General features: G+C 33.7%; 2 long non-coding RNA genes across 2 annotated transcripts; one reads left to right on the top strand and one right to left on the bottom strand.

The window, feature by feature from the left end:
* Positions 1–5,375: 5,375 nt before the first annotated feature.
* LOC114671405 (uncharacterized) lies at positions 5,376–25,939 on the top strand. Its single transcript, XR_003721398.1, has 3 exons — positions 5,376–5,496; positions 7,358–7,910; positions 25,866–25,939. It is a non-coding gene; the product is annotated as an uncharacterized LOC114671405 (long non-coding RNA).
* Positions 13,955–19,187, bottom strand: LOC144337773 (uncharacterized). The gene is made up of 2 exons (XR_013411277.1): positions 18,963–19,187; positions 13,955–14,642 (listed from the first exon to the last, which is right to left on the bottom strand). It is a non-coding gene; the product is annotated as an uncharacterized LOC144337773 (long non-coding RNA).
* Positions 25,940–26,867: the final 928 nt, after the last annotated feature.

Below are 26,867 nucleotides of genomic sequence, written 5' to 3'. Positions count from 1 at the left end.
CTCTCTGAACATTTCTTTGTTTCCTTACCTGGTTCTCCTTTATTTCCTAAACCTCTCAATATTAGAGAAACAATGGGCTAAGTTTTTGTATGTCTTCTCTTTTCTAACTATATGCATTATTTTGACAATGAGAATTGCAAAAATAATCTTCAACTTTTATCTTGATAGTGGTATAGATGTATCAATTTGAAAACTATTTTGTGTGTATTTAATTATGAGCCAATGAGTAAATATGTTGATCTTCATCAATAAGTGAATGAATAAAGACAATTTGTTATATATACACAATGGAATACTATTCAGTCTCAAGAAAGACATTTTGTCATTTACAATGACATGAATGAACCTTGAGAACACTGTGTTAAGTAAAATAAACCAAGGGCAGAAAAACAAATACTGTATGATCTCACTTATATGTTTAATCTAAAAATAGATGAGCTCATAGAAGTAGAGAGTAGAATGTTGGTTACCAGAGGCTGGGAAGATTTGGGGTTGGAGGGATGAAGTCAAGGGATACAAAATTTCAGTTAGAACTTATTCTGAGGAGTAAGTTCAAGAGATCTATTGTACAACATGGTGGCAGTGGTTAATAACAGTGTACTGTATTTTGAAAATCACTAAGATAATAGATTTTGAGTGTTCTCACTGCAAATAAAAGATGTGAGGTAATGCATACGTTAATTAGATTGATAGAGCCATTCCACAATGTATGCATATTTGAAAACATCAGATGTACACAATAAATGCTAAATTTTTATGTCAATTAAATAAAAATTAATAACCTATACTTTTATTTATCCTTTGACCTAGAAATCTTACTTCTAGGAATTTTTCTGAAGATATAGCTCCAATATGAGAAATATATATGCAAAAGGTATTTCACTGTAGTATTTTTTTGTTACTATAAAATATTAAGAACAAAAAAAACTAAAAATAAAACTTAATTGAGTAAGCTATGAGTCATACACCCAATGGAGTACCTGCAGCTCTACAGAAGAATGGAGAGAAGCTCTATAAAGGGATATAGAATGATTTTCAGTATGTATTATTAAGTTACAAAGCAATGTACAATGGAGTATGTATAATTTACTGTGTCTTGATAAGACAAAGTAGGAGGCATATACATGTGTTAGCTTATTTTTGCAAAAAGAAATATAGGGATAATACACTCAACATTAATTTAATGGGCTACCTCTAGGAAGTAAATGGGAATTGGATGGCAGGAAGCAGCACTTCTCTTAAAATGGTTCTTTGTGTAGTTTTGACTTTAAATACCACATTATCATTTTATATATTCAAAAACAAAAAATCAAAATTAACTGACACAAATTAAATTTAAATACAAATAAACAAAAATAAGTTATACTGTGTATCAAATGGATTATATAACCACATTAGAAAAACTATAATCTAAATGATATTTTGTAAACATTACTTTGATTATATACCTTTAGTCTAAAGGCAATGAGAATTGCAAAAAAATCTTCAACTTTTATCTTGATAGTGGTATAGATATATCAATTCTAAAACAATTTTTTGTGTATTTAATTTTAAGCCAATGAGTAAATATGTTGATCTTTTTCGGGGCCCTTACTTCTTACTATGGGAGAAGGAAACACAAACTGAGAATGTGAAAAGTCAAGAAAACCTCTATGGTTGGAATTTTTTAAAAAGGTTCAGTAGGTAGTCGTGACATCTTAAAAGAGGTAATAGTAATCAATTTCCTGTTCATTGAAATAGTTCAGTAGCAATAAGTATGCCTAGTGTCCAGATCTTGATTTTTACGTCCACTTCTCCATTAACAGAAGCCAAGGATCCTGGATCTAGGATCTGATCATTGATCCCAGGGCTCAGACAAAGAAAGTACTAATAAATTAATATAGAGTTTTACCTTCTAAGCTCAGACTATCTCTTTCACTAGTTTGATAATTAGAGTAGCTTTCTGACTTTTTTCCCTGCTTCTACTCATGCCCCATACATTCCATTCTCAACAGAGCAGTCACAGTAATCCTATTAAAATGCAAGTTTAATCATGTCAATCATAAAGCCCTCATGTATTTTCAGATCTGTTAGAGTAAAAGCCAAACTCCTTTGAGGGCCTATAAATCTCTATAGAATCAGGTACGCCACTCTTTTTCTCTTGCTCAGTTCCTTCCAGGCACATTGGTAACTCTTTTGCTTCTTAAACGCATGAAGAGCACTCTAAACTCAAGTCCTTTACACACACTGCTTTAGTTAACTCAGAATGCTCTTCCTGCAGATATCCACATGGCTCTCCCCTCTTTTCCATCATTTCTTTATTCAACCATCATTTTCTTAATGAAGTCCTTTTTGGTCATTCTATCTAAAACCCCTAACTCACTCCTTCCCAACCTTCTTCATCATTATATTTGTTCTCCTCTTTAGGTATCATTTTCTAAGGAATCATTTAACTTGTATTTATTTTTAAATGACTACTTAATTAAGCAAATAACAGAGTAACCAAACACAAAGAAAATGTAAGCCAAACAAACCAAAAAAGCAAAATCAAATGCCATGTAAATCTACTATATTATATAATACACGTTATATAATACCATGTATAAATGGTATTAAAATAAAATGAATTCATGAGTTTTTATAAAGAAAATATTATATAGATAAGATGACAATAGAAGTATAAAATTGAGCTGGTGCTTGACTAAGAGGAACTGGAAAAAAATAAAGAATGTTGATGGTAAGGGAATACTACATTGAAGATTCACTTTCACATCTTCAAAAAATTTGATTATTTTCAAAATGTGATCCTTCAAAGATATTAATTTTCAAATAGATTGAAAATGATCATATCAATATCCTTCTCACCCTTGAATCATCCAAACCATCATTACTATATCTTATGAAAAATAAAATAAAATAAAGAAAAACAGAAAATAGTCACTTAGGCCAAAGACACTGAATGATTACTACTCTTTCGTAAGTATCCAACCTGGAAAATTAATTTAAATCAAAAATCTATAATTTCATAAGTATTCTCTACATGGCTGATAAATTTTGTCAAAGCAAAAGGCATTTTCTGATGTCATGTCATTTTTTTTTCTCTTTGTAGGTCTGATCAATGCATTCTTTCTCTCACAACATTGATAAAAAATTAGGAATCATGTCACTACCTCCTCTGCACTCTTCTGTAGAATTTTAAACAACTGATCTGGGAGACCTTTGCTAAAATACCTTTTGAAGGATATGAGAGCACCTTATCACTCACTATGCAATTAATAATTTTTTCTCTTTCAAGAAAAAAATGAAATTAAGGAAGTGTGATTATTATTATTATTAAGAGAGTTACTGTGTATGTCTGCAAAACAGATTATACATATTGCAGATAACATTTGAACAATTGTAAGAATTCTCTTTTATTAAACAGTGAAGGAACTCCTGGGTAAAGCTCACTCAGTTGCTGTTATAAAGATGTGATGAGCTTGCATTAAGGTGCACTATTTATGTTTCAGAAGTGAAAAAATAAGGGCATATTTCTACCTATCCAGAAGTCATCCAGTCATGCGCAGAGCTTGACTGTGATTGTGATAAAATACCTCTGTGTCACTTCTCTACCTTCAAGTACCTTCTCTACTCTGCCAGCAAGGAATCTGGAATTGCTCAGATATAACTCTGGCATGGGGCTGAAAATCAATGGCTGATACCTTAAGTTGTTAACATTGTCTTATAGATCGAGAATGAGCATACGATACACTAACCTTTTTAATTGGCTTCTTTCTCTTAGTAGCCTAAAACTTCAAGTTTTTCTTTCTACAAAGAATAAGAATGAGGTGTTGTTGTTGTTGTTATTGTTTTTGTTGTTTGAGTAGTCTCGCTCTGTCGCCCAGGCTGGAGTACAGTGGCGCGATCTCGGCTCACCGCAAGCTCCGCCTCCCGGGTGCACGCCATTCTCCTGCCTCAGTCTCCAGAGTAACTGGGACTGAAGGCGCCTGCCACCACTCCCGGCTAACTTTTTTTTTTTTCTTTTCACTGGAGACGGGGTTTCACCGTGTTAGCCAGGATGGTCTTGATCTCCTGACCTTGTGATCCACACGTCTCAGCCTCCCAAAATGCTGGGATTACAGGCGTGAGCCACCACGTCCAGTCAAGAACGAGATTTTGTCCAAAGAAGGGAGTCATCTCTAATTTCAGCAGTTCTAAAACAATCATCATTATGGTTTATATCACACAACATTACAATGATTTGGTTACTTAACCTAATTTCCACCAGCCTGTAATGAAGTCAAAGAGAAGAATTTTATCTTATGAGCCTTTGTACTGTGCTTGACAAAACATTTTAGTTCATGCATGGCACACAATAAATATTTTTAAAAGAATACAAAAAATTAAGCTCATAAAATCTGTGAATGACATAAAGCTAGGGAGATGGGCAGCTCATACATTAAGTACAAAATCAAGACTCCAAGTTATCTCTAAAATCAAGCTAAAATCTAACAAGTGGCATTTTCAAATCTTTTATTCAGACTTTCTAATAAAATACCCAAATATAGATCTGAAAGGAAATTGACAAAACAACAATTCATAAAAATACTCTCAGGAATTAAAGTTCACAACAACATCAAAACGAACCAGTGTGAAACAGCCTCTTTGGAAAACTAATGCAGGTTTGTGACTGTGGCCCAAAGACCTGGGGCCTGGTAAACCCAGGAACCAGCCCACCGGCACCATCAGAACTCATATACCAGGACACAAGAAGTGTGAAGCTCTTCCTCCACTTTAAAAGGAAGATAATATTTTTAGTTCTACAGGAGGAAGAAACTTGCTATTGAAAAGATCTAGCTATGTCAAAGAAGCAAAGGTCAAAGAATATGCAGAGAAATTGCAAAAAGCCCCAGAGGGAAGCAAAGAGAGGGAGGCACAGCTGCAACAAATTAAAAATAGGAACAGGGATTCTCTGGTCAGAAAATAACCACCTCCTGATGGAGTTAGAATCTTTCCAAAAAGCAACATTCTAGAATCATCCAGGAGATTTCTGCAATAGAGAATGGCCTTGTAAAAACTAAAAGAATTACAGATGAATACAAAAATATATCGGAGAGCTGGGCAAACAAATGATTCCAGGGAATAAGCAAAATGAGCCTCTGTTATGTCTCTGCAAGAATCTGAACTGTATCTGAATTAAACCAATGAAAGAACCACCTTCTTGGAAGGGAAAAAAAAAAAAAAAAAAAAAAACTTTACCATGAAAGAAAATCTCCTGAAATCTGTTCAGAAGATGCAAGATTAAGCTAATGATTTGTGTGTGTGTGTGTGTGTGTGTGTGTGTGTGTGTGTGTGTGTGTGTGTGTTAGAAATCCACAGAATGGTAACTGCAAGAGAATTCCAGAACCCCCAAGCTCAGCTCAGAGGAAGCTAAGCAGTTGGACAAAGCCATCTAAACCCAAAGCAATGGCTCGATGGAATTCTCCAAGGAGGATCTTGCTCTGATCTAAATATACAGTGGAAATCTGATGTGATCTAGTGAATCACCCAACCCCTATCTTCAATAACTGTGACTTCAATATCTTCACTCAATCTTGGAATGAACTTACTGTGGTCAATAGGGCATACTTTCAGACCCACATGTCTGACTGATTAGTCTCCAAACTGAACAAGTGTTCTGACATTATGGAGGGGGAGCAGGGACAAGAGATAGCAGTGACCAATAGCCAGATAGTACCCATGTGACTTTGAGCCACAAAAGTTTGGAAAATGCTTGAAATTTGGGGTGCTACTTTCAAAATTTTTCTCACCATCACTGCAGAGTGTGGTCAAGATGTTGTTTTACTAAAATCAGAAAGACTTTGATGGGTCATATAAAGGTTTATGCATGTCCTTGATATAACTTAAACCATAATTAACTGGATTTGCAGACTCTCATCTATGTCTACCAGAGCAAAAACCTCCAATGTTTTATGGCACATTAAGGATTGACATTTTAAACTGTTTTTAGAATTTGAGTGGCAATTTACCTGACTTTTTTTTTTCCAAAATAATACCTGTTACCACAATGCCTAGCTAAAGGCTGATTAATTTGCCCCTTATTGGGCTTTTGGAGATGTGCTTATCTCCAACTTGAGGTTGAAGACAAATTTCATCTTGACCAGTGTCAGTTAAGTAATTTTTATTCTTCAGGTGCTTCCTGACCATTAGCTTGTCTGACTCTCCAGTGTGAGATTGACCTCATTTTCTGGTTCTAAGAGGGTCTTCCATCAGGGCGGGCTGGCCTCGGTAACATGGCCCCTGATAATCGGGCTTTATTCAAAACCTTATTGAATTAATAGAGGCATCCTTCAAAGGAAATTCACATATGAAGATTGTTGCTAGAAGCTTACTTATCAAAGAAGTAAAATAACACAGGATATCAAATAATCTACAGTGGGTTTACTCATCACTGACTATTATGATCTGATGTCTCACATTTTTTGGATTAAAGAACACAGTAATTTCAGGAGCGCTATTCTCACCTGAATAATTTTCTTTTTGTTATTATTTTCTAGGAAAAAAAGCAAATGTATCTTTAAGTCAAGAGTACAACTTTTTATACTACTGCAATTCAACAGAAGAAATAAGTGCCAGGCTTCCTAACCTAAATGTTTTCTTAATCTGCATAAAAAAGATAGGCTTTTACTTTTTGACAATAACAAAAGAAGCGAAAGAAAGTAATGTTCAATTTGTTTCCAGCTGAGTGACAACCTCATGATGGTGTTTTATCCTGCCATATCTACTTATGCTTCTCTATTGTCTCACATGGTGGTGAAAACTATTTTGGCTTCTGTTTGTTTTTATTGAACTAAGTAAACATGAAAAATCAAATCCATCATGAAAACTTTTTAATTTTAATTTTTAGTAACATAGTTTAGATAAGTGCATGTACTACTAAAACTATTTTAACATTTGATCATTTAATTGAATCTCCTACATTTCCATTATAAATGATAACAGTCCATATTTCTATTCTCTCAAATCTATTTTATTCCATGAATTGGTATGTGGAATGAAGTTTGTTTTGAATGGTAGAGGGGAAAAACAACAATTGTTGGAAACTTAGGGGGCTATGGTAGATTCATGTCAACAGTGGAACTTGTCCTACCCTGTCTTGCACAGGACACTCTAATCAGTGATAATGGTGGTCCCCTCAGAACCAGGTACTATTTACTTAACTAACAAACAAAGGCACAGAAAATTTCTAAAGAGCATTGGCAAACTAGGGTAATTGAATGATGATCAACATAATGAGCAATGATTAAAGGTGCTGAGAACATTATGTAGAAAAAGAAGAAAGAAAGATTATGCTTAATGAGATGATCTTCAAAATCCCCCCCTCCCCCTTTTTCCCCAGGGCTGCTGCGCCTCATTCACTAAAGCCAAATCCTGGGAAAGATTCCTATGAGATGGTTTCTGTCATTCTTCCTAAACTGGGAGCTAAGTGATTAATATAGAAGAGAACCCACAGATAAAGATATCTCTGCAAATGGGAATAAGTACCACACTGCTCATAACCAACATCCCCACCGTGGTTCCTCTTAGCACTTCAGTCAAAGGCACACTCCAAACAGAAGAATCTGAACCACAAATTTAGCCAAACAGTTTCTACTACCTTCAGAAAGGTTTTCAGAAGTTATTTTTCCTCCCGGACCTCCTAGATTTCTAGTTTCTCTATTCCTGCTAGGAGGGACACTACTACCTTATTTAGGAGTATCTTGGAAGATTCAAGTGGGAAACCATTCAGATCTGTCTCTTCCCCTCAGAGCATCGACATTTTAATCTAACTCTGCATACTGAAAACAATGAAGAATTCACAAGGAAAGTCTCAAACCCCAAAGTGTTGCTTACAAGCAGCGTGACGACAAGGATGAAGCCAGAGAGCCACCTATGGTACAAAATTTTAAAAGGTATTTAATCTCAAGGTCATACTATGAGGCTTTTCATGTTCTGATCCTTCCCAGTATCATCTCTTAGAATTCAGGCCTCACAAACTATATCCCAAGTTTACTGAACAACTTGGTGGTTCCTAAACGACTATCAGAAACATGCTCCTCCCTTTATCTAAATCCTTCTCTTCCTACAGCTGGCAAATTTGGGGAGAATTTCTGGAACACACTGCCTACACACAAAATTGAATTAGGAATCCTTACCCTCAGTATAACATTTATCACACACTATATATATATATATTTTTTTAAGCAAATTTACTGAATCATAACTTACATTAAAATATGAGCCATGCATTTTAAGCAAACATAGCATATCTCTTCATTAATTTAGATATTTAATTTCTTTCAAGAATTTTATGTCATTTCTAGTATATAGTTCTTATTTATATTTAATTGCATATATTAATAGATGTTACATGTTTATGTCAATTTTACAACACATTCACATAGTACTTTTTAATTTAATCTTTTGCTTTTTCTTATATACTTATTTCTCTTTTTTAATTGACAGAAATAATTGTACATACTCATGGTGTACATAGTGATATTTCAATACATATAATGTGTAGTGATTAGATAAAAATAATTATCATATTTATCATCTCAAATAATTATCGTTTCTTTATGTTGGGAATGTTCACTATCCTCTTAGCTATTTGAAAGTATATATTATTGTTAACTATAGACATCCTACAGTGGTATAGAACATCAGAATGTATTCCTCCTACCTAGCTGTAATTTTGTATCTTTTAACAAATCTCTTTTTATCCCTCTCTTCCCCCACCCTTCCAAGCCTCTAGTATCTTCTGTTCTACTTTTTACTTCTATGAGATCAACCTTTTTTAGCTTCCACATATGAGTGAGAACATGCAGTGTTTAACTTTATGTTGCTGGCTTATTTTATTTAACATATGTCCTCCAGTTTCATCCACATTGCCATAAATGATAAGATTTTATTCTTTTTTTATGGCTGGATAGTATTCCATGTGTACATATACAAAATTTTCTTCACCCATTCATCTGTTTTTGGACACCCAGGTTAATTGCATATCTTGGCTATAGCGAAAAGTGCTGCAATAAACATGGGGGTGCAGATGTCTCTTCAATGTAATGATTTCCTTTCCTTTGGATAAAGTTGCAGTGGTAGGATTTCTAGATCACATGGTAGTTACATTTGCAGTTTTTTTGAGGAACTTCCATGCTGTTCTTTGTAGTGGCAATACTGGTTTACATTCCAACCAACAGTGTGTAAGAGTTCCCTTTTCTCCACATCCTCCTCAACATTTTTTATTTTTGTCTCTTGATAATAGCCATCCTAACTGGGGTAAGACAATACCTCATTATAGTTTCGATTTGCATTTTGCTGTTAGTTAGTAATGCTAAAAACTTTTTCTTGTATTTATTGTTCATTTATATGTCTTCTTTTGAGAAATGTCTGTTCAGATTATATGGCCATTTTTAAGTTAAGTTGTTTACTTTTTGCTGTTGAGTTGTGTCAGTTCCTTGTATATTCTGCATATTAATCCTTTGTTAGATGAGTAGTTTGTAAATATTTTATCCCATTTTGCAGGTTGCCTTGAACTGTTTATTGTTTTCTTTGCTGCACAGACCATTTCAGTTAGACATAATCATTTTTATTTATTTTTGGCTTTTGTTGCCTGAGCTTTTGAGGTCTTATTTATAAAATCTTTTCCCAGACCAATGTTCTGAACTATTTCCCTTTTTTAATTTTAGTATTTCTATTGTTTCAAATATTACATTTAGGTCTTTGATGCATTTTGAGTTGATTTCTGTATATGGTGAGAGGTGGGTGTCTAGTTTCATTCTTCTGCATATGAATATCCAGTTTTCCCAGCACCATTTATTGGAGAGATTGTTCTTCCCCAAGGAATGTTCTTATAACCTTCATAAAAAAATAAGTTGACTGTAAATATGTGGATTCATTTCTGGATTCTCTATTTTGTTCCACTGTTCTATGCATCTGTTGTTATGACAATACCATGCTGCTTGGGTTATTACAGCTTTGTAGTATATTTTGAGGTCAGATAGTATGATACCTGCAGCTCTGTTCTTTTTGCTCAGGATTTCTTTGGTTATTTGGAGTATTTTGTTGTTCCGTATAAATTTTGGGATTCTTTTCTGTTTTCATAAAGAATGTTATTGGTATTTTGATAAGGATTGCATTGAATATGTAGATTGCTTTAAGTAGTATTGTCATTTTAACAATATTAATTATTTCAACTCATGAACATGGGATGTCTTTCCATTTGTTAGTTCCCTCTTCAATTTCTTTCTTTTTTTTTTTTTTTTTTTTTGAGACGGAGTCTCCATCTGTCACCCAGACTGGAGTGCAGTGGTGTGATTTCAGTTCACTGCAATCTCTGCCTCTCAAGTTCAAACAATTCTCCTGCCTTAGCCTCCAGAGTAGCTGGGATTACAGGCACCTGCCATCACGCCAGGCTAATTTTTTTTTTTTTTTTAATTTTAGTAGATACAGGGTTTTACCATGTTGGTCAGGCTGGTCTTGAACTCCTGACCTCAAGTGATCCACCTGCCTCAGCCTCCCAAAGTGCTGGGATTACAGGTGTGAGCCACCACGCCCAGCCTCTTCAATTTCTTTCATCAGTGTTTCGTAGTTTTCCTCGTAAACTTCTTTTACCTCCTTGATTAAATTTATTACTAGGTACTATACTTTTATAGCTGCTATGAATGTGATTGCCTTCTTGATTCTTTTTCAGCTAGTTTGTTGTTAATGTATTAAAAACACTACTGATTTTGTATATTAATTTTGTGCACTACAACTTTACTGAATTCATGTATCAGTTCTAAGAGTTTTTTGGTAGAGTCTTCAGGTTTTGCTACACATACTATCATGTTGTCTTCAGGGAAAATATAATTTCCTCCTTCTGAATTCGGATGTGTTTTATTTTTTCTTTGCCGAATTTATCTAGCTAGGAATTCCAGTACTATGTTGAAAAGGATTGGTGAGAGTGGGGGTCCTTGTTTTTGTTTTTTTTTTTTGTTTTTTTTTTTTCCAGTTGGAGGAAAACCTGAAAACTTTCTGTTCAGTGGGATGTTAGCTGAACAGGATGTGTTATATGTGGTCTTTATTATGTTAAGATATTTTCCTTCTATGACTAATTCATTTAGAATTTTTATCATGAAGAGATGTTGAATTTTATCAAAAACTTTTTCTTCACATATTGAGAAAATTATATGATGTTTGTCTCTCCTTCTATTGATGTATGATGTAAATTGATCTATGGGTCTAATTGATCTATAGATCCCACTTGATCATAGTGTATTATTTTTTGATGTGTTGTTGGATTCCGTTTGTTAGTATTTTGTTGAGAATTTTTGTGTCTATATTCATCACTGATATTGGCCTGTAGTTTCTTTTTTTAAATTGTGTCCTCGTCTGGCTTTGGTGTCAGGGTTATGCTGGCCTTGTAGATGGCAATTGTATTTTTTAATCATTTATTGCTAATATAGAGAAATATAATAGCTTTTTCTATGTTGATTTAGTATCTTGTGATCTTGCTAAATTCACTTTTTAGTCCAACTTGCTTTTTTATAGTTTTTTAGGATCTTCTATATGCATAATCATATCATTAACAAACAAAGACACATTTACCTATTTATTTCCAATGTATATGTCTTTTATTTCTCTTACTTTTCTTATTACACTGGCTTGAACTTCCATTAAAATGTGGAAGAGGAACGTGAGAGAAATTTTAATCTTTTTTCCCAACCTTAGAACTATTACATAGAATGTCAGATGAAGGTTTTGTATATACTCTTTTTTAGTTTGAATAAGTTTCTATTTGTTCCCATCCTCTTAATAGCTTTTTAAATTATTTAATGTTGAGTTTTGTTAAATTAGTTTTCTTCACATATTGAAATTATTGTATAGTTTAACTCTTTTGTTGTAGTAATATGACAAAATACATTGATTGATACTCAAATGATAAACCAACTTTGCATTCCAGAGATAAATTTTGTTTACTCATGATGTATTATACTTTGTGTTTATTGCTGGATCTAATTATGATAATATTTTGTTAAGGATTTTGCATTTGTATTCATAAAGTATATTCATGTGTAATTTTACATGCATTCTGTAATGCCAGTACCATAAAATGAGTTTGGAATTAATTATCCTTTCAGTATTTGTTAATTTTCAAACAATAGCTAGTATTTCTTTTTTTAAAAGATTGTCTAGAGTTCACAAGCAAAGCTATTCTGTATTGTATTTTTCTTCATGGAAAAGTTTTTAATTATAGATTTAATTTCTTTCACAGATATATGGCTATTAAAATTTTCCTTCTTATTGATTCAATTTTTCTAATTTGTACCATTTTTGAAATGTATCTATTCTATCTAAAGTAATCAATCTCTTGTCATTTATCCATATCATATTATAACATTCCTCCTTTTAATACCTGCAGAATATGCAGCAATACTTCTGTCATTTTTGAAATTGGTAACTTGTGTCTGTTTTTTCCTGTTTAATGTAGCTTGATTGCAATTTTTTGATAATTTCAAGGAAAAATATTTTTATTTAATTTTTTCTACTGCATTTTGATTTCTCCTTTTATTGCTTTCTGCCTTATTAATACCTTGTACTTATTGTCATCTAATTATTTTATTGTACTTATTTATCTTTATTGTTTTTATTATTATTTTCTACTTTCCTTGAGTATAATTTTTTGGTAGCATTCAAGAAAGAAGCTTAGAATTTATTTCAGACACTTTTTTTTCTAAAATATGCATGTAAAAGTATAAATTTCTCTTCATGTACACCTAAATTTTAATATGTTATGTTTTCCATTGTCACTCAATTAGAAACATTTTCTAAATCTTCACATAATTTCTACTTGACCTGTGGGCACTTTGACCTACCTAGTCTAGTTGGTTGATGTTTGTTGACATTTGTTTTTCTTTACCAGTTACTGAGAGAAGATTCTAGAAATTTATAGGCATAATTGTCAATTTGTCTATATCTCTTTCAGTTTTGATAGTTTTTCTTCCATGTATATTAGACTACTTGATATTCATCCCACATATCAATGAGACCTTTTATGACAGTTTGGTTTCTTTTTCTATGTGTTTCAATTCAAGTAATTTCTATTAATATATCTTTAAGATTTGTGTTAGTCTGTTCTCACTGTGCTATAAAGAAATACCTGAAACTAAATAATTTATATTTTAAAAGGGGGTTTAAATTTGCTCACAGTTCTACCAGCTATACAGGAAGAATGCCTGGGGAGGCCTCAGGAAACTGTCAGTCATAACAGAAGGGAAATTAGGCATGTTTTACATGGCCAGAGCAGAAGAAAGAGAGAGAAGGGGGAGGTGCTACACACTTTAAACAACCAGATCTCATAAGAACTCACTCACTATCATGAGAAAAGCAAGGGGGAAATTCATCCCCATGATGCAATCACCTCCCATCAGGCCCCTCCTCCAACACTGAGGATTACAATTTGACGTGAGATTTGGGCGGAGACACATATCCAAGCCATATCAAGATTATTAATTATTTCCTCCACAGTTTCTAATCTACTGTTAACACAATTCATTAAAATTATCACTTCATTTGCATTTACAACTCTTAATCATTTCACTATGCTTCAGATTTTCACTTTGTAGCTTAATTATGTTTATGTTTTCCTTTAAATCTTTTCATACATTTTTAATCACTATCTTAAAGTCATTGTCTGATAACTCTGTCATTTGCCATTTCTGGATGTTTCCATTGACAGATTTTTCTCCTTGTAATGGGACACATTTTTCTGCTTTTTCTCTTGTTTTTAAATCAAATTCTGGATAATGTAAATTTTGTTTTTAAATTGTTTAATTTTTTTTTAATATAAAGAATGTTGGACTTCCAAGGTTGGGTACATTTATATTTATAATTATTGTGTTCTTTAATTAACATCATATCCCCTAAATATGTAAAGCAAATATTAAAAGAATTAACAGGAGAACTAGACAGTAATACAATAACAGTAAATGACTTTAATACTCCAATTTCAACACCAGAGATATCACCCAGACAGAAAATCAATAAATAGTGGACTTGAATAACAGTATAGGTCAAATGGATCTAACTGATATGTGTATATATAGAGAGAGAGAGAATATCCCATCCAATAGCAGGGATATACACATTCTTTTAAAGCATACAAAAAACATTCTTCAGGATAGATCATATGTTAGACCACAAAACAAGTCTTCACAAATTTAACAGTCATCTCAAATATCTTTACTAATCATGTTGGTAAAATCTAGAAATCAGTAACAGGAGAAATTTTGGAAAATACACTAGTATGTGAAAATTAAAAACAACACACTCCTGAAAGATCATTGGATCAAAGAAAAAGGCATATATTTTATTATTATTATTATTTTTAGATGGATTGTCCCTCTGTCACCCAGGCTGGAGTGCAGTGGCTCGATCTCTGCTCACTGCAACTTACACCTCTCAGGTTCAAGCAATTCTGCTGCCTCAGCTTCCTAAGCAGCTGGGATTACAGATGTGTGCCACCATGCCTGGCTATTTTTTTTTTTTTTTTGAATTTTTAGTAGAGATAGGGTTTCAGCATATTGGTCAGGCTGGTCTCAAACTTCTGACTTTGTGATCTGCCCACCTCGGCCTCCCAAAGTGGTGTGAGCCACCACACCTGGCTGAAAAAAAATTTAGAAAGAAATTAAAAGAAGTATCTTGAGAAACAAGTGGAAATTACAATATACCAAAACATAGGGAATGCAACTAAAGGAGTTCTGACATGGAAGTTTCTAGCCATAAAAGCCTACATTAAGAAAAAAACTACTTCAAATAACTCAACTTCACACCTCGAGGAACTAGAAAAAGAAAAGTAAATATTGCAAGGGCAGCAGAAGGGAGGAAATAATAAAAATAAGAGTAAACATAGATAAAATAATAGACTAGAAAAACAATAGAAAAAGTCAATGAACCTAAATATCTGGTTGAAAATATCAACAAAATTGGCAAGCATTCAGCTATGCTAGCCAAGAAGAAAGAGGGAACTCAAATAAAATTATAAATGTAAGGTAAACCATTACAATTAATATCACAGAAATACAAAGGATCACAAGAGATTATTATGAACAATTATAATAATTATACATCAACAAATTGGATAACCTAGAGAAAAATAATAAATTCCTGGAGACATACAGTCTACCAAGATTGGATCATAAAGAAAATAAAAATCTGAACACACCAATAACAAATAGAATTATTGAATCAGTAATCAAAAGCCTCCCAACAACAACAACAAAGCTCAGGACTAGATGACTTCATTGGTGAATTCTACCAAGCATTTAAAGAATTAATGCCAATCCTTCAAACCTTTCCAAAAAGTTGAAGAGAATAGAACACTGCCAAACTAATTTTAGGAGTCCAGAATTACCCTCATATTGAATTCAGATAAAGACACTAAGAAAAGAAAATTACAGGTCAATATATCTGATGAACATAGATGCAAAAATCCTCAACAAAAATTACTAGCAAACCAAATACAATTCACATTAAAAGGATAATACATCACGATAAAGATTCATCCTTAGGATGCAAAAATAATTCAACATGTGCAAATTAATAACTGTGATACACCACATTAACAAAATGGATAATATAACTTACTATGTTAATAGACACAGAAAAAGCATTTGACCAAATTCAACATTCTTTCATAATAAAACCTCAGAACAAATTAAATGTAGAAGAAATATACCTCAACACAATAAAGGCCATATTTAACAAACCTATAGCTAACTTACACTCAATGTTGAAAAGTTAAAAACTTTTACTATAACATCAGAAAGTAGAAAAGGATTCTTACTTTTGCCACTTCTATTTAAAATAGTACTAGAAGTCTTGGCCAGAGCAATTAGGCAAGAAAAATAAATGAGAGGTATTCAAATTGGAAGGGAACAAGTAAAATTGTCTCTACAGATGACAAAATCTTATATATAGAAAACTCTAAAAACTTCACCAAAAATATTTTAGAATGAATGAAGTAGTTTGGAAATTTTTCAGGATACAAAATCAACACACAAAAATTACCTGGGTTTCTATACGCCAAAAAATATGTATTCAAAAAAGAAATTAAGAAAGCTATTCTGGGCCGGGCGCGGTGGCTCAAGCCTGTAATCCCAGCACTCTGGGAGGCCGAGACGGGTGGATCACGAGGTCAGGAGATTGAGACCATCCTGGCTAACATGGTGAAACCCCGTCTCTACTAAAAAATACAAAAAACTAGCTGGGCGTGGTGGCGGGCACCTATAGTCCCAGCTACTCGGGAGGCTGAGGCAGGAGAATGGCATAAACCCAGGAGGTGGAGCTTGCAGTGAACCAGGATCTGGCCACTGCACTCCAGCTTGGGCGACAGAGCAAGACTCCATCTCAAAAAAAAAAAAAAAAAAAAGAAAGAAAGCTATTCTGGCTGGGCGCGGTGGCTCACACCTGTAATCCCAGCACTCTGGGAGGCCGAGGCGGGCAGATCACGAGGTCAGAGGTGATCAAGACCATCCTGGCTTACACAGTGAAACCCCATCTCTACTAAATATACAAAAAAATAGCCGAGTGTGGTGGCGGGCACCTGTAGTCTCAGCTACTCCTACTTGGGAGGTTGAGGCAGGAGAATGGCGTGAATCCAGGAGGTGGAGCTTTCAGTGAGCCAAGATCACACCACTGCACTCCAACCTAGGTGACAGAGAGAGACTCTGTCTCAAAAAAAAAAAAAAAAAAGAAAACGAAAAAGAAAACAATTCAATAATATCAAAAAGAATAAAATACTTAGAAATAAATTTAAACAAAGAGATGAAAGATCCATACACTGAAAAGACATTGAGGAAAGAAATTAAAGACAAATAAATGAAAATATATCTTCCATTCATGGATTGGAAGAATAATTTTGTTAAAATGTATATATTACCCAAAGAGATCTACAGATTCAATGAAATCTCTATAAAAATTCCAATGACATTTTTCATAGAAATAGAAAACAATCTTAAAATTTATATGGAACCATAAAATACTGTGAATAGCCAAAGCAAACATGAGCAAGAACAAAGCTGAAGGCATCACACTTCCTGATTTCAAACTATATTACAAAGCTATAGTAATCAAAACAACATAGTACTGACATAAAAACAGATACATAAACCAATAGAGCAGAGCAAAGAATCCAAACATATACCCACACATACATGTTCAACTAATCTTTGACATGAGTGCCAAGATTACAATGGGAAGATAGTCTCTTTAATAAATGTTGTTGGGAAAATTGGATATTAACATGAAAAAGAATGAAGTTGGAGCCTTGTCTTACACCATATATAAAAATTAGCTCCAAATGGATTAAGGACTTAAATGTAAGATTCAAAATCATAAAACTTCTAGAAGAAAACAGAAATAGAAAGCTCCTTGAATTTTTAATGCATTGATTTTTTATATATGATAACAAAAGTAAAAATAAACAAATGGAAATATATCAAACTAAAATGAGCCTGTATAGCAAAGAATAAAATTCAAAAAAAGAAAAGGCAACCTATGAAATGAACTAAAATATTCAAAATTGTATATTTGATTAGGGTTAAATGAGGAATTCACACAATTGGAAAAAAAAAAAAAAACTATTCTTAAAAATAGGCAAAGAACCTGAACAAACTTCTTTTTCAAGGAAGACATAAAAATGTTGAGCATGTACATGAAAAAGTGCTCAGTGTCACTAACCATTAGGAAAATGCAAATCAAAACCCCAATGAGCTATCACCTCACATCTGTTAGGAAGATTATTATCAAAAAGATAAGAGATAACAAGTGTTAATGAAAATGTAGAGTAAAGGTAAATCTTGTACACTGTTGGTGGAAATGTAAACTAGTAGAAGAATTATAGAAAACAGTGTGAAGTTTCCGCAAAACTTTAAAAACAGAACTACTATATGATCTAGCAATTCTATTTATAGGTATACATCCAAAGGAAATGAAATCAGTATCTTGAAAAGATAAATTCACGTTCAAGTTCATTGTAGTATTATTCACAGAAGCCAAGATATTGAAACAATCTAAGTTTCCATTAATGGATGAATAGATAAAGAAAATATAGTATGTATTTATGTATGTATAAATAAATAAATATACACATATACAAACAATGGAATATTATCCAGCCATAAAAAAGAAGGAAATCCTTACATTTGTGACCTGGAGGATCTTATGCTAAGTGAAATAAGCCAGACACAGAAAGAGAAATACTGCACAATCTCACTTATATGTGGAATCAAACAAACTCAGAATCACAGAAGCAGAGAGTAGAATGGTGGTTGCCAAAGGCTGGTGCGGGGGAAGGGAGTTGGGAGAAATGGGAAGATATTGGTCAAGGTGTTTATATATTGTAAGATAAATACATTCTGAAGATGTAAGATACAGAATGAGTGATAATGAAGGTGTTCATTAATTTTTTAAAAATAATGTTGGGCTTTGTTCTAACAGACACTTATATAACTTGCAGGTTGGCTTAATTATTTAGAGACCCCTTCATAAGCTTTTTTAGGGTGGGACTAGAGTAGATTTTTCTCTAAGTCTGCTTTAGCCCTACCACCATTCTGGGGTGTCTACTGAGTGCTCTGTGGTTCACCCTCCGCTTTGCATGATTGGGACTCAAATGTCTCACAGAAATGCATGAGCTCTGCAAATTGCTCAGCTTACAACTTCAAGTTTCTCTTTGTTCTACATCATTGAGTTTTACTCTATACATACGTAGTTTAGTAGTCAGCTAAAAACTCAAAGGCCTATACACATATTTCTAGGACTCTTTTTCTATGTAGATTCCAGATTTCAACCACCTCAGATTACTCAAACTCTAATCTCTGTCTCTTCAAGTGAAAGAGTCTACTATACTTTGCTTAGATTCCCCTTTCTCTACCACAGTACAGAAAATGCCTACAAAAGAAAGCTGGAACAAACATAAGACTCACCTCATTTGTTTCCCTTCTCCAAAGGATCACATTGCTGAGATGCCAGCTGTCCAATGCCTGAAAAGAGCTGTTTAATATATCTGGTCCATTTTCCAGTTATTTATGGCAGGAAGGCAAGTCTGGTACCAGTTGGCTAGAAGTGGGAGTCTATCACACTGTATTTTAATTGCTCATTTTTGTGTAGTAGGAATCTCAGTTTGAGCACAGGCTACATGCAGGGCTGAACTTCAGGCATGTTTGATGTATTAGTTTTTTTTTGTTGTACTGTAACAAATTAACACAAATTTAGTAACTCTAAACAACACAAATTTATTCTCTTAGAATTCTGGTAGTCAAAGTCTGAAATGAGTCTTGCAGGGCTAAAATCAAAGTGTTGACAGCACGGTTCCTTCTGGAGGCTCTAGACAGAATCTTTTCCTTGTCTCTCCCAGCTTCTCAAGGCTGCCCACATTCCTTGGCTCACAGCCATGTCACTCCAATCTCTGCTTCTGTTGTCACATCACATTCTTCATACTTTCAAACTCCTACCTCCCTTTTATAAGGACACTGTGTTTACATTGGAACCACCTAGATAATCCAGGATAATTTACCCATTTCAAGAACCTAACTGCACATGCAAAGTCCTTTTTGCCATGTAAAATAATATATTCACCTGACAGTTGGGGCTTGGACATCTTTGAGGAACAATTTTTCACTCTATTACATTTGGCAATCTGTGTAAAAATCACATAAGAATGTATTTATGTGAAGATTTTGGATTTTAAATTAAGCAGGAAGGGAGAAATTGTATGAATTGACCATAGGAGTGAGCTAACAGAGAAGACTGTGTATTTATCAGGTTCTCCACAGAAACAGGAATAGGATGGAGACAGAAGAATATGAGAGAAGAAAGTGAGCAAGAGAAAAAGATTTATTTAAAAAAAATAGTGCACATAATTTTAGAGGCTGGTAAGTTCAAAATATGCAGGGAAGCCTGGCAGGCTGGGAATTCCAGCAGGAGTCAATGCTGCAGGCTTAAGTTGAAGGCAGTTTGGAGGCAGAATGCTTTCCTCTTCTGAAGACTTCAGTCTTCAATCTTTTATCTTAAGGTCTTCATCTGATTGGATGAGGCCAACCCACATTATGGAGAGTAATATGATTTATTCAGTCTACTGATTTAAATCTAAAATATACATTCAAATACATTGACAGTAACTTCTGGATTGCTGCTTGAACAGCAGCTGAGCACCATACACTGAATTGTCTGTGATTGTCAGTTTTGTGCATCAGCTAGTTGATGCACAAAACTGACAATCACAGACAGCATACTGTCTGTCCATCCACCCAATTACCTAAGGAGAGGAGTTGCTGTAGACAGAAAGTAGAGTTATCTACATAAGAAATTTAAGACATATTTTCATAGAATAAAGTATGACACTGACATGAGGAGTCTGAAGTGAATATAAAAACATTTTGGCACCTTAAGCTTTTGGAGGCCTTGAGAACATTGAGACATAAATTTTGGTGTGGACTTTCCCATTCTTTTAGTAAGATGAATCTCTTTTAAATAGCTTATCTAACAAAGAATATCAATGAGAAGGAGCCCAGGCATAAGGTAAAGATAAAGCCAGTGCTGAGAGGCTGACTCCTGAACACATGTGAAACAGCCCCTGAAAACTCTCAATTACTTGAGGGAGATTATGAAAGTTCCCAGGTGTCCTTTGCAGATTTCAGGAATTTACAAAAAATTATTAATATATTATAAATATTAAAGTGATCCAATCTATATCCATATGGGGACAATGCCTAAGAAAATTCTAGTTACTATTATTTGTCCCACCATTAAGCAGGGAGCTATTTGATTATTGTCTGTTCTTACTCATGATTGTATCTTAGTGGCAATTCATAAATATGCATTGAATGAATGAGTCAGTCAGTGAATTAGTAAGAAGAGATTAAGAGAGAAGAAAATGAAAACAACTAAAGTCATTCTGAATGGTGAGAAGTTTGATGGTAAGTTATATTCAGCTTTTGGTATACTTATATTTCCCAACCTCCCAATTATTGTCATGCAAGGTGCCAAGGAATACACGGAAAATGGCACCACACACAAAGTGATATGCAATCAGAATTCTTGCATTTAAATATAAAACCATAGAAAATCACTGTCAAATTCTAGCATGTCAATGTGTCTGGTTGCAAGGGATAGCAAACGGAATCTTGTCGTTATCTCCTGTTGTGCATCAGAAGCTATATACCCATTGCAGAGCCCGGTGACCTCTCAAGCATGTGGTTCTGCAAGCTTTCTTTAACATAATAGCAGATGTTTTGTCTTTAAGCATAAAAAGACAAATAGACAATTTTATTAAAAAAGACAATTTTAAATAGTTAAGTTGATGACACTTTTAAGAAAGAAACTGCATAGAAGGAAGTAAAGTGGTCCAATATCTTTGTGGGGATTATATATATTCAGGGGATTGAAAAATACAAGAAGACACAAAATGCATGCGACAGATAGGAGAGGAACCAGGAGAGTTCGTATAATAAAAACTAGGAAGAGAGAGGGTTTTAAGAAGAAGGAGGAAGAAATGGGAAGGGTTGAATGCTGCAGAATGTTTAGGGAGGATGATAAATTAGAAAGGTGTTTACTATTTGGCAATTAAGAAAATGTACTAAAAGATAAAGTAATGTCCCTGAGGAGATGAGAGGAGAATGATGTAAAGCAGGTAGAAAGGTTATCTTTGGACAAATCATAGGAAGGAGGAAGTGAGGGAAGTCTGGGAACTCAATGTATGAAATCCCATTGAAGCAGGAAATTGATAGAGAAGGTAAAAGAACTTCACACTGGTAACTTGAAATAAAAGAAAGAATGAGAGAATATATTGAAAGTGAAGAAGTTGCAAAGAAATCTATTGAATCAGCTGCCATAATATGAAATGCTGTTATTAGAGCGTGTCTTCTCAGATTCCAAGTCTGCTGGTGAGAGTAGGCTGTGACATAGTTTTGACTATGGAGTAGAGGTAAAGGAATACAGATTTCTAAAATATATCAGTAGGAGAAATTAATCGTAGGAGGTTTCACAGTGACATTTCAGGTTTTGGGCCTGCCATCAAATGTATTCATTCATCCATCAATTCAACTCAGTAGGTATTCATTGACTAGTTGAGTAGTTACTTCAAACCTAATGATTTGTTAGAATGATGAGCAAAAGTAGACATAAACTCTAACCTTATAAGCCTTTTTTATGTGAAAGGGGAATGGGGGAACAGGATATTGATATTAATAATAATGGCATAAATGAATGTAAAACATTAACATTTATAAGTTCTTTAAGGAAATATGAGAGTGATGTATGGGAAGATAAAGCCACGTGTTTTGAAGAGTCAAGGAAACAATTTAACAAAAAGATTATATCAATTCTCTGCCATTTCTTTCAGATGATAGAAGCAGAGGAAATACTTTCTAATGAATTTTTTGAGACTAGTATTTCCATAATATCAAAACCAGACTAAGACCATGCAAGAAATAAAACTAGATACCAGTATCTCTCATGATAGACAGATAGATAGATAGATCCAAAAATCTTTATAAATTATTAGCAAATCAAATTCAATGATATGTAAACAGAATTATATATCATAACCAAGTGAAACTGATCCCAGATATGCAAACCCAGTTCAACATTCAAAAATTAGTTAATGTAATCTTATCACCTCAACAGGCTGAAGAAGTAAAACACAGGATCATATCAATAGATACAGGAAAAAAGCAGTTGACAAAATCCAACAGCCATTCACACTAAAAAGTATCAGTAAAGTAGGAAGAGAGAAAAACTTCCTCAAATTGGTTGAGAACATCTATTAAAAAAAAAAAATACAGCTAACATCATGCTTAATGGTGGTAAACTCAAAGCTTTCCCACTAAAATCAGGAACAAGGAAAGGATGTCCCATTTCACTCTGTTCTTCAATATGGTATTGGAAGTTCGAGATAATGCAAAGAGTCAACAAGAAAAGAAAAGTGAAACAAGAAATAAAATTGTTCACAAATGACATGGCTATCCATGTAGAAAATCTGAAGGAATTTAAAAGAAAAGTAAATAAACCTAGAATCAATACATGATTATAGTAAGGTTGCAGGATGTAAGGTTGGTATGCAAAAGTCAACCGAGTCCCTGTATATCAGCAATAAAAAAGTAGAATTTGAAATTAGGAAACAATACTATTTATAATAATAGTATCTAAAAAATAACATATAAGAAGCACATGAAAAAACTCTAAATCCCTTAATTTAAAAACTAAATAAATGGAGAGAGCTCATATTTATAGATAGAAGACAATATTATTAACATGCCAGTTATTTCCAGCTTATTTCTAGATTAAACGCAATCCCAGTCAAAATTCACAGAAAGTTATTTTGTGGATATTGACAAATGCCTCTTAAGTTTAGATGAAGACGCAAAAGACCCCCCATAGCTAACAAAATATTGAAGGAGAACAAATTTGGAGGACGAATACAACCGGATTTCAAGACTTACTACAGAGTTACAAGGTAGTGTGATATTGGAGAATCAATTAATTGATTTATGGCATAAAAAAGAGAGCCCAGACAGGACTCAAATAAATATAATCAGCTAATCTTTGACAAAGGGTTAAAGGCAATATAATGGAGAAAAAAGTATTTTTTTGTTTTTTACAATGGAGAAAAAAGTATTTTTCAATACAATGGAGAAAAAGGTATTTTCAACAAATGGAAATGGAACAATTAAGCATCCACATGCAAAAAAAAAAAAGGAGGGGTGTATTTAGACACAGATCTTATCACCTTCTCAAAAACTCAAAATGGATTGCAGATCTTAATATAATATGCAGAACTATAAACTCCAAGAAGATAACGTAGGAGAAAATGTAGATGTCACTGATTTTGATGATGACTTTGTAGATACAATGCCAAAGGCACGATCTATGTAAGAATGGTAAACTGGACTTCATTAAAATTAAAATTTTCTGCTCTGTGAGAGGCAGTCAAAATAATAAAAAAAAATCAAAAAATGAGCTACAGACTAGGAGAAAATATTGCAGAAGACACATCAATTGGACAAAGGACTTGTCAAAAATATTCAAAGAACGCTTAAAACTCAACAAGAAGGAGAAAAAGACAAACCCTGATTGAAAAAAAAAAAAAAAAAAAAAAAGACTTAACAGCCTGGGTGCAGTAGCTCATGTTTGTAATCCCAAGACTTTGAGAGACCAAAGAAGGAGAATCTCTTGAGCTCAGGAGTTTGAGATCCACCTGAGCAAAATAGTGCGTCCTTGTCTCTACTAAAAATCAAAAAAATTAGCCGGGTATGGTGGCGTGTGCCTGTAGTCCCAGCTACTGAGGAGGCTGTGGTGGGAGGATCACCTGAGCCCAGGAAGATCGCTTGATACCAGGAGGTCAAGGCTGTGGTAAGCTGTGATTACACCAATGCACTCCAGCCTGGGCAATAGAGCAAAATTCTGTCTCCAAAAAATTATATATATATATGTAAAATATATATATATAAACAATATATATATAATTCTGCTCAGATATCACCTTAACAGATATCACCAGAGCAGATATGCAGATGGCAAATAAGCATATGAAAAGATGTTCCACATCATTTGTCATCAGGAAAATGCAAATTAAAACAAGAATAAGATACCACCATACATCTATTAGAATGACCAAAACCCAGAAACACTGACAACACCAAATGCTAGTGAGGATATGGAGCAACAGGAACTGTCATTCATTGCTGGTGAGAATGCAAATGGTACAGCCACTTGGGAAGGCAGCTTGGCAGTCTCTTATAAAACTAAACATATTCTTACCACATAATCCAGCAATCACACTACTTGATATGTACTTGAAGGAGTTGAAAAAGTATGTCCACACAAAAACCTGCACTTCATAGCAGATTTATTTAAAATTGTCAAAGGTTAAAAGCAACCCCAAACATCCTTCATTAATCCAACCAATGCATATAGTTAGGACTAAAAATTGGTCTATCTAGCTCTGGAAAGACAAGAAGGAAACTTTAAATATATATTACTACATGAAAGAAGCCAATCTGAAAATGCTACATATGTATGATTCCAACCATACAACATGCTGAAAAAAGCAAAACTATGAAGATAGCATAAAGATCAGTGGTTGATAGGATTTTAGGGGATGCAGAGAGGTTACTTCAGGCAGTGAGACTATTCTGTATGATACATTTGTGCAAACCCATAGGATATACAACACCACGAATGAATCCTAATGGAAAATATTTGTGCTAGGTGATAATGATGTGTCAACGCTGGTCATCAGTTGTAACAAATGCACCACTCTGGTTGGAAATGTTGATAATGGGGTAGGCCATGTATGTGCAGGAACAGAGGATATATGGAAAATGTCTCAATTTTGTTATGAACCTGAAACTACTCTAAAAAACTAAAATATATCAAATAAATTTTCTAAAAATGTTATTGGAGACTCTATCCATGATAAGGCTATAGAGGTAGATAGGAGTCAAATCAGTCCAGGTCATAGGGAAATTTTGTCATAAATCAGAAGATAATAAACAGAAACTAGCTTGATCAAGTTTACATTTTTGAAAAGATATTCTGGCTGCAATGTGAAGATTAATGTGGATGGGGTGCCACAATAAATGGAATTTAGACCAATAGAAAAGCTATTGCAGGGTAGAGGTTATTGTAAATTAGAAAAGGTAGTGGTGACTAGAAGAGAAAGTACATGAGAGATATTTCTAATCAAAGTCAAAAATCTTGTTGATACATTGAACATTTCATATGTGACACTCACTTGATTAGTAAACAAGTTGATGATTATTGCATCTGTGTGTATGGATGCTATAGTCATATTTACATGCTAACAAACTACTACCAACAAATTACAGCATGAATTTCCCTCAACGTGAAGAAGAGATGGAATGTTCATAATGAGGAAGAAGTCTTCTGATTTTCTAAATAGGTAGGTATCAGGGTACTATTTGAATTTGACAACAAAATTCACAGATTATGTAACTTGCTTTCCACTGTCATTGAGTCTGCAAGCTAGTGAACAATGTGACCATTTATTCTAAAAGGAATAAGCACCCAACCAAATCAGAGAGCTGACTAACGGCTCCAGTAATATTCCCATCAGAACTCATTCTGGCATCAAACTAAGTTCCCCAGACAAATTACTAAGTTTTACACATAAATTTTTCCTTCTCCATATTTCTCTCAGCCAAAGCTTTATTCCAACTTACTTTAAATTTCTTTCCTGTTTTTCTTTTCTTCCATAAAATAAATGCGAGTACTTTCACCTCGAAGTGACTTCTCCATTTTATTGTCTTTTAAGAAATTCTCCTCAGTCTCCAGTAGTCTATTTTGGTACTGAGAATGAAGTTAGGAAAAAAATATAATTTTAGATTTTAAGCTCTTTGAGAGAATTTTGCCTACCTTTTTTCTCCACAATATCCCTAAAACGTATTCTAATGCTGGGGATATTATCAGTATTTAATAAATTATTGTTGAATAAACAATAAATACATTACTGAATGAAGTTAATGTAAGTATCATTTTCTCATATCAACTTTCCCCAATCCCTTATAATAGGTCATGTCCCCTATTAATCACCTTTAAGTCCCCATTCTTCTCCTTCATGGCACCACTCACCATTGTAATTAAGTTATAAACTGTGTAATTGGTTGTTTAATTTATATTTTATAGCATACTTTGAGCTCCATGAAAGCAGGTACCACTCTGCCCCTATTCACTGATATCTGCCCTGTGCTTAATACTGACTGAAACACAGAAATCATGAAATGAGTATTTGTTGTAAATTTATACACAGTAAGCAATGTAATTAAGGGATATGAAAAATCTTAGATGAGAGAAGAAATTTGCAGCTTCAG

The sequence above is a fragment of the Macaca mulatta genome, chromosome 1 (genome assembly GCF_049350105.2).
Source record: "Macaca mulatta isolate MMU2019108-1 chromosome 1, T2T-MMU8v2.0, whole genome shotgun sequence".
Classification (NCBI taxonomy): Eukaryota; Metazoa; Chordata; class Mammalia; order Primates; family Cercopithecidae; genus Macaca; species Macaca mulatta.
The sequence above is the reverse complement of the archived record's forward strand: the minus strand, read 5'-3'. Positions and strand labels throughout refer to the sequence as shown.